The sequence below is a fragment of the Rhipicephalus sanguineus genome, chromosome 4 (assembly GCF_013339695.2).
Source record: "Rhipicephalus sanguineus isolate Rsan-2018 chromosome 4, BIME_Rsan_1.4, whole genome shotgun sequence".
NCBI classification, from domain to species: domain Eukaryota; kingdom Metazoa; phylum Arthropoda; class Arachnida; order Ixodida; family Ixodidae; genus Rhipicephalus; species Rhipicephalus sanguineus.
Genome location: NC_051179.1, coordinates 103,091,755 through 103,101,535, shown reverse-complemented (window position 1 = coordinate 103,101,535; position 9,781 = coordinate 103,091,755).

Genomic DNA, 9,781 nt, shown 5'->3' with positions numbered 1-9,781 from the left:
CGATAAAAAAATTAAAAAAGAGAGCTTGTGCCCAAACAGTATCTTTTTAATTTTTCTAAACAGTTAGTTGTTTCGTTCACTGTAATACCACACAAGAATACGAGTGCACACAGGACTCCATGGACTTGTTTCATAAAGCACATTTATTTTTCCCAAAACGAGGGCAAAAGGGAGGCATGCAGTGCCAAGAAAATGTTCGTAGGTGTTCCAACACTGAAACATCACTTCTGAATGTCATCAATTGTTGACAGTGTCTAAGAACACAGGATAACATGGGTAAATTTAAAGAGGCCCTGCAGCACTTTTTCAAGTAACCATCGAATGACTTCACTAAAGGAGTTTATTGCCTCACGAATCGACCACCGCAACAAATTTTAGAATCCATGAAGTACAAGCGGAGTTAGAGATTTGTCGCACACTGTAATTGTTGTCTCTCCTCTCTCGTCCTGACGAACGCTCTGGAAGCTAAGCAGGGAAGGATTGCACGGGGTAAAGAAGTCATGTGACGTGTGTGCATTGGCCTTGAGCACTACTTTTTTTTTTCTTTGAATGCGCAGCTCACCTCACCTTCAGTGAGACTGCAAGCGCACACGTGGGCTCATGGCGGCCTCCCGTGGCGGCTTCACTTCACTTCACTTCACTTCACTTTTATTTCCTTAAAGGCCCCCTCAAGGGGGGTATTACATAAGGGGTGGGTTTACAATTGAGTGACATATATACATAATAATAATAAATACACAATTATACATACAAAAATTATACATAAACAATAATACATACATTCATGAAATATGCACAATAGCCACATATGCATATAACTGGTAGCCACATATAAACATAAGAATAAATTAGTGCTTAAGCTTTTCAGCAAATGATGATGGGCAGGTGATATCAACGGTAGAACGGGGCAGGCCGTTCCACTCAGTCGATGAACGGCAAAAAAAGGAGGCCGAGAAGGTAGTAGTGCGGCTGCGTGGACGGGTTACTTGTAAGTGATGCCCAGTACGAAGGGAAAGACGTGGGGGTGGGGCCAAGATGTATGGTGTCTGATGAAGCGAGCTGTAATAGAACTTGTGAAAAAGGATTAGTGAATCAATGCGGCGCCGGGATGACAGTGAATCTAAGCCAGATCGTGTCTTCAGTAGTGATACGCTTGTGTGATAAGAATATGATGAACGAATGAACCTTGCCGCGCGATTTTGGACTGATTCGAGTGCATTGATGAGGTATGCTTGATGGGGGGACCATATCGGGGATGCGTACTCAAGTTTCGGACGTACAAGTGTTTTAAATGCTAGTAGTTTGACGTGAGGGGGTGCATGACATAAATGGCGTTTTAAGAATCCCAAGGTTCGGTTAGCTGAGGCAGTAATGCGCGACACATGAACAGACCAATCTAAATCATATGAAAGTGTGACACCAAGGTACTTAAATGAGTCTACTTTTTCTAAGGGAGTATTGCTGATGTTATAGGGCATATAGGAGGGCTGATGGCGGCGAGTGAAACACATTACTTTACATTTATTCGGGTTAAGGGTCATGAGCCAGTCGGTACACCAGTGTTGTACTTTGTTAAGGTCGTCTTGCAGGACACTGTGATCAGAGTCGTTATTAATTGCGCGATATATGGCACAGTCGTCGGCAAACAGACGGATATGAGAAGAGACATGAAGGGGAAGGTCGTTGATGTAAATAAGGAAGAGTAGGGGACCCAGGACACTTCCTTGTGGGACGCCAGACGTTACGGGGAGGGGTGCGGATGTACGATTATTGACATGCACTGACTGATGGCGGTTAGATAGAAATTCAGCAATCCAGTTTAAAATGTTTGGGTGCAAGTTCAAACGGGATATTTTTAGTAATAGCTGTTTATGAGGTAACTTGTCAAATGCTTTTGCATAATCCAGAAAAATAGCGTCAACCTGAGTGTTTCCGTCGAGGTTAATGTGCAAGTCATGGGTGAAGATGGCAAGTTGCGTTTCGCATGATAAGCCTTTGCGGAAGCCATGTTGGGCAGGGTGAAAGAAGTTAGCGTTGTCTAGGAAGCGCATGATTTGGGTGTAGATTACGTGTTCCATTATCTTGCAGGGTACACTTGTAAGGGAGATTGGCCGGTAGTTAAGAGGTGAATTTTTATTTCCTGATTTGTAAATCAGAACGACCTGCCCGCTCTTCCAGTCGATAGGGATACTGGAGGATGATAACGACTCAGCGAATATTAGCTTCAAGTAAGATGCGCACACGTGTTTTGTATTTTTCAACAGTTTAGAATTGAGACCGTCTACCCCGGATGCTGATGATAACTTTAGTTTTTCTATGATTAGCATTATGCCATGTTCGGTGAATTCGATGGGTGGCATGACAGACTGTAAATGTGCAGGCGGTAACGGACCAGGAGTGGCAGGTTCAGTAGTAAACACTGATGAAAACGCGACGTTGAACGCATCGGCACACTCTTGGTCAGTGATCACTGAGTCATTATGATCTGTGAGGATGATAGTTTCTGGTGCCTTGGGTTGCAAGATTTGCCAGAATTTTTGGGGGTTGTTATTTAATACACTGGGTAGGGTATTATGGAAGAAGGAGCATTTTGCGCGACTAAGAGCTAAGAGGTAGTCTTTCTCTGCCTCATAATATTTGCTCCACATCACAGGAGAATTGTGTCGTTTTGCGGAGCGGAATAGCCTTTTCTTCTTGTTTTTTATGGTTCCTAACTTCTTTGTAAACCATGGTTTATGATGATTGGCCCTAACAGTTATAACAGGAATATGTTTAGAAGCAAGTTCAGTAAGTTTGCTATGAAATATCGACCAATTATCTTGAAGTGTGCGGTTGTGGAATTCGGAACAGAAGATAGGGTAGAAGGAGAAAAGCTCGTTGTTGATCGCGTCGTAGTTACCTTTGTCATACAAGCGTATTGTTTTATCCCACGATTCTCGTTTCGGAAAGGCAAAAGCAAAAACGGCATGAATCACTTTATGGTCACTAATTTCTTTAAGCTGAGTCATTGTAGATAAACTGGAAGGATTGTTAGTTAAAATGAGATCTAGGATGGTGGCTGAGTCCTGCGTGACGCGTGTATTTTCCGACACAAGCTGAGTTAAGTTATAGTTGAAGCAAACATCAAGAAAATTGTTCTCGACTTGGCATTGTGACGACGGTGGATTGTCATTCCATTTAATATGAGGCAAATTAAAGTCTCCGAAAAGCAAAACGTGCGCGTTGACGTATCTTTTTGTTAGTGTGTCTAGCACACAGTTCAGTTTATCAGTAAATTCACTATTAGCTCGAGGGGGACGGTAGCACACACCAAGTAAGATATCTTGCGGGGTTGAACGAAAGAGCAACCATAAAGTTTCAAGATCACTTGGGTTAGCAACGACCGAACAGGCCAACGTATCTTTAACAGCGATGAGTACGCCACCGCCCCGGCAATGCTGGCGGTCGTTGCGGAAGACATTGAAGCCGGGTAGATCATCAAGGACCTCCGCATCGGAAATACCATCTGTTAGCCATGTTTCGGTGAGGATTAATAAGCTACATCCGGATGAAAGGACAACGCTAGATATGATGTCACGTTTGGGTAAGAAACTGCGTATGTTAGTATAGATTGCTGAAAAATAGTGGTAGGGCCAGGCGACGTTGTCGGACGTGGGGTTGTTTGACCCCGACGTAGGGATTGCTATTTGGATTCTTTTACGCATCTTGTATTTTCGTCGTAGATGTACTTTGTTGAACCTATGAACAATGTTTTGTAGCGCAGTGAAAAGGGACCGATTTGCTCTTTGCAAATGCAATGAGATGTTTACGCGCGTTTTGCACAGGGCGAGAGAAATCTTCGCCAATTCTATAGTTTGTACCTTTTAGTTTGCGGCCATTGGACAAGACTTTTTCTTTGATCTTAAACAACGAAAATTTCATTATTATGGGGCGGTTGCGACCATTGCAGTGGCGGCCGAGACGATGCGCACGCTCAATATGCTCCGGGTTCAGGGTTATGTCCAAGTGATCTGCGCAGAACCGAATGACTTTTTCCTCTACTAGAGCGGCAGATTCAGATGGACCTGGGTCGGAAATCCTGAAGAAGATTAAGTTATTTCTGCGGGCTCGGTTTTCAGCGTCGTCGATTCGCGATTCTATACCTGAGATAGCTCGCATCGTCTCGGAAGCGTTTGCTTCAATTGATTCGACCTGTCGCTGCAGGGTTTCTATGTTTTGGCAATGGTTCTCGACAGAGTTCATCCTTTTGGTAAGCTCAGATATTGTGCTGTTAGTCTCGACCAGCTCGCATTTCAGAGCTTTTATCTCGGTCATTAATTGAGATTGTCCGGCGGATAGCTTCTGCAATTCGGTTAGGATAGTGTTAAGATCGGGACCAGGTCCAGGATTACTTTCAACATCACCCGAGAGCAGTAACAAGAGGCGCGAGACACGAACACACTCTACAGCAATCGAAAGCAAACACCGGGGGCTCGGTAGCAGTATCAAAAGGTAGTCGCTTGATTTTTTTGCAAAAAGGCTGTACGAATGACTAACCTGCATGTTGAAAAGAAGTGGCTTAGTCGACTGTTTCGCGGCACAGCCACCGAGCCCACAGGTGGGCGCGCGACGGTGTTGCTCTTTTAAAGCCGATCCGGTGGTTGAAGTTCGTGACGTAGGCAGTTCCCATGAGACAGTGGTGGTCAGGCTGGCGCCGGGTGTTGCAAATGGAAGCTGAGGTGTGGCTTGCATCACTTGACGAAGGAAAACCGGTGCGTAGCCAGTGCGCTGATCTACGCAAGATGAAGGTACGTGCGGGACGGTTGAAATGGTAGCGGGCAGGGCAGCACAGATGAAAGCAAAAGCGAACACCTGCATGTTGAAAAGAAGTGGCTTAGTCGACTGTTTCGTGGCACAGCCACCGAGCCCACCAGCGAACACCTGCATGTTGAAAAGAAGTGGCTTAGTCGACTGTTTCGTGGCACAGCCACCGAGCCACCGAGCCCAGCGGCCGCAGTAACTATGCAGCCAGCGATGCTCAAATCAGCCAATGGCCGTGAATTTGGGTATATGGCATCGTCATTTGGGTATATGGCATCTTTTATCGAGAGAAGAGGAAGCAATAGTTAGCTGACTTTGAAAATTAATTGTAAATTCCAGGCCACATGCTGCGCTATAATGTTTGGCTCGCGTGTTCTCGGGAGCCCCGACTACCGATCGGCAGCGTTTTCTGATCATGCTGAAAAAGTGTTGCAGGGCCCCTTAAGTTAACAGTGCGTAGGTTGCCATCATGCGCATTTTCTTTTGTTGTCATTGAAAGACCTTTATGAGAAAGGCCCACAGTGGAAAAAATAGCATAACAAGCTGGCGTTTCTTTTGTTAGTGTGCACATGTTTGTATGTGTGTATGCTCTGTGTACTCTGGACTCTACATAAATTCTCACTTATGTGGAAATACCGAATGAATATAGCAATGGTATTAACCATCATTGGTCGTTCACTGGTGCGGTGTTGGTGAATTCTAGATAAATAAAACAAATTCTTGAGACTGTTGACAAGTTTATCTTGGCAATTTACAATTTTCCAATGGCATCATACTTTCAAGCAATGATGGTAGCGATTTGCGAAAAAATGTTTGAAGACATAAACCGAGGAAGCAGTTAGGTCATGCTGAAGATGAATATGCAGAAGGCAAAAATAATGCAGGGTGGTTTGGCAAGAGAGCGAGAATTTGTGATAAACAATAGGACTCCATAACCCGAAGAGCATGTATTATCTGGGTCGATTTCTAACGGTGAAGCCTACTCAAGTAAAAAATAATTTGCCAAAAAATACAGATGGGCTTGTGTGCATACGTTAGACATTCTCAACTCATGACTGGCAACTTGCCACTGTCACTACAGTGGGAAGTGTAAAACCATTTTATTTTGCCTGTTCTAACATATGGGGCAGAAAACCTGGGGAATAACAAAAAAAACCTCAAGTTACGGACCACACAGGGTGCGATGGAGCAAAAGATTATTGGCTGATGTCTATAAAAGGAAAGACAGTGGAATGGATCACAGAAGAAGCAGGTGTCGCCAATATTCGTGTAGATATTAAGAGAAAAAAAAAATGTATCTGGGCAGGTCACATCCTGAAAAGGACAGAAGGCAGATGGTGAGCTAAAGCGATGTAATGGATAGATACCAAGAGATGGGAAGCGTAGCTGAGGGTTAGGTGGAGTGCATCATAGAGCAGGTAGCGCAGAAAAATTCGGACACAAGCCAGGAACATAAACACGAGACGAGTGCCATTCTCGTAGGTGGAATGACAAAAAAGCGTATGGTAGCTCCATTACTGTGAAACCTGAGGAAGTGCATAATGCGGGCACTCAACGATTCCCATTCGTAGAGTTCCCATTGCTCCATTTCCCAAAGCGTCAATGTAGGGTTTCCCTGGCACGAGTAGGATCTTGTGAGGCAGATTCACAAACTCGGTGTGCGACATGTACGCTGCTTTTTGCTGCGCTTTATCGACTGCCTGCTTGTTAACGGCAGTTGAGATACGCGTCGTCTGCAGAGAGTTCCGTTAAGTTCTTTCTCCTCTTCAGATGTAACGCCATAGAAAGCCGGTAAGAGGAGAAATCGCACACTCTGTGAGGCGGTGGCGCCCTCTCTTGCGCGGCGCCAGAGTCAGCCGCATGTTTCCGAAACGTTTTTAGCGATTTTAAGTTAATTATTGCGATTACTACTTCTTGGTTATTTCTGTTAATTATATTATTTTAGACCTTGTTCGTTCATTTTAAGCAGGTTTTGAGCATTGCTAGCCTAGTTATGGCCTGTATTGAGCGCTTTACTGTGAGCGTGATCACGCCACATGAGATCCATCAATGGACGACAAGCCAGTCCCTTAAAGTGCTACGCAATTAGGTAGAAATTGGCAGCCATAAAATCAAATCAGCTCGCACCGCATAAGGTGGGTTGGAGATCATTGGGAGACTCCTTCCTTCAGGGTTGCATTCTTCTACACATTCTGTAAATGAACGGAACGCAACATCTTGAGAGAATGAGAGGGAGCAAGCAACCAATAAGCAAGGGGAAGCGCCTTGGAAGATTGCATCACATTTTGTGATCATCTGCTGCAGGACTGCACAATGAATTCAGAAATGTTTATAACGCATGAAGAAATGTGGAATTATTATAACTGAATATCAGTATTTGGGGGCATCGTTTTTGAAAGCATGAAATTGAATGACTAACATTTTATTTCTGTTAATGTCTTGATTGGGTACTAGCTGGTTTCACAATTTACTGAGATGTTTGGTGGTGGTGCTGGTCGCCATTTTTTGCAAACTGTTGGCAGGGGATTGGATTAAGCCAGACACAAAGCAGGCTAATTCACTTCTAGGGCCTGAGTGCTTACAATCCAATGAAAATCATCCGGAGGCTGTTCTATATTCGGAATGTTGTCTCCGTCCATTCTTTGCCTAGCAGATGACATAATGATTGACAGCAGTCCATCTTTCGGCTGCTGTTCTCACGTTTCACCGTCAAACATATATGCACAATCCTCAGCCAATCACGTGTGGCGCGACCGAACGTTCTATCACAGAATGTGTAAAAGATTGCGCCCCAGTGGACATAGGATGGACTGATGGTGACGATAGCAAGTTAGTAAGTGGATCTTTAACCATACCTACGTCATTGGTATATGGAACAAAATAAGCCTGACAGATGTGTCAAACGGTGATTCTTCAAATAGCGAAGAAAACCTAATCCATCGGGCAGCCGCTGGAAAGTTGATGCAAGTTAAATATTTCAAAGCTGTGACTACATTGCATTGCAGGTCCCATTGTTGCTTCGGAAGCAGCACTGGCTACAAAAATTTGTTCGACACTTTTTTGCTTTCGTTTTAGGCAGCTGCCTGCTGCATAATTATACTATGATGTCTCAATTCCTCAAAAGCACATTGGACAAGTTCGTAATGTACGCCGAGTGCAGCGTGGTTTCGCATGTGAAGCAGAAGACTATTCAGCTCACTACAGTCGGAGGCGGCAGTCATTTTATTAACGCTTTCATCTGCTTAGCACTCCTGTTTGACAGACACTAGCGCTTGACAAGGGAAGTGTGTGGTAATAAAGTGTATCATGGGTGCTGAAGTCATTGCCATTAATTTGTGGCCTCACTGCACCGATTTCCATACCTTTTGTTGGGTAGTTTCATAAGCCGACATGTTTGTGAACACATACAAACACAAAGAAGTTGAGCATGGCTTAACCTTCTTGTACATAAATAAATATTAAGCGGTAGAAAAAGTTGTGATTATTATTTATTGATTGATTGATTTGATTTGCATACACAAGGACACAGAGGAAAGAGGGAGAGAGCAAGCTGGCAACTGCCACCTAGAGGGGCACAACGCCTGCCTACTCTTTAGGGAGGAGGGAAAGAGGAAAGAAGATAGGAAAGGAAAGAAAAAAATTGACGAAGACTTGGACAAAAATAAGTAAAAACACGAGAAAAAATAAGTCTATGAACGGGCGGCCAGATCCGTTTGGTCCATATAAGTCAGCAGAGCTCGATGGGCCTGGTTGCGTCGAGAAACACAACCACTTTGAAAGAGGTAATCGTTCAGATATTCATAAACATACTCAAAACTAGAAGAAAAAAATTTTCGGCATTTTAAAATCTATATTAAAAGTAATGTGATGTGTTTTCATATGAGGGCAACATGCAGTTATGCTACAGAGATGCTTCACAGGAGTCACATTCGAGCTTCAAGAAATTTGTTGGAAAAAGGAATATGTAATGCAGTGTAAATCCACAGTCAGAGGGAATGAGAAGTAAATACATAGAGGAAGAGAGGACGATAATTATTTCTTGAAGAGATTAGTTCGTTCTTTCAGGACAACAAGAAAAACCGACCACGTGAAAATAGATACCGCACTACGAATTTGACAGCCTTTTAACAGTATTTTCCGTTCAGCAGCAATATTCCTCGCTGTCACTGTGCAATATCAGTGGCCTCAGCCGCAACTAGGTTGTGTGTAAAGATTCGAAGCATCGAGGACATAGTGATACATTGCATCAACCGCACAACTACTTGGCTTTGCTGTAGTAAAATGCACTGTGGCGAAGCTAGGCATACTTCTACTTGGTCTTCTTCGGAAAGTGACCACCACCGTCAAGTCTTCTTTCATCAGTCACATCATAGCGAGTCCTCTTTTTTTATAGGAAGAGGGGATTTGCTGAGACATTCCCGTAAGCTTGCATACTTGCACTACATCAACGCGACAGACTAGATTCGTGGCTACTCAGCTGCAAAATTAGAGGTGATCCATTTTCTTTCTATCTCCTTTGAGCCACTTCCACAGAACCCATGCGTTCACAACAGTTGTGTTGAGGAGGCGATAAAACATCCCTATACGTCATTCCTGTATCAGATCACTATCGACTCCATGCGGTCCGCTCCGCCCATGTGCTTATTCTAAACCTCTTTGAAGAAAGGTGTCGACATCTCAGTTATGCATATCTCTTTGCGGTTGAACCGCTTTGTCATCCTTTCAGGCTTTCAGTCAGCATAGCTGGACACAAGTTGAACAAGGAAGTTTTTCGGCCTCCTTGTTAAGATTGTGTTATCACTCGAAGTGTTCACAGGAGTGTTTCTTGAAACTTCTAACAGAAATGCCTCTAAAACTTCCTGCACCGCTGCTGCACAACGGAACACCTGCTGCATAGTGTCCTCAAATTAGGACATCTGTACTTGTTTGTTTCAAGTGTGTAGCACTTTAGGGGCCCGGCTTGTCGTCCATCCACAGTCTC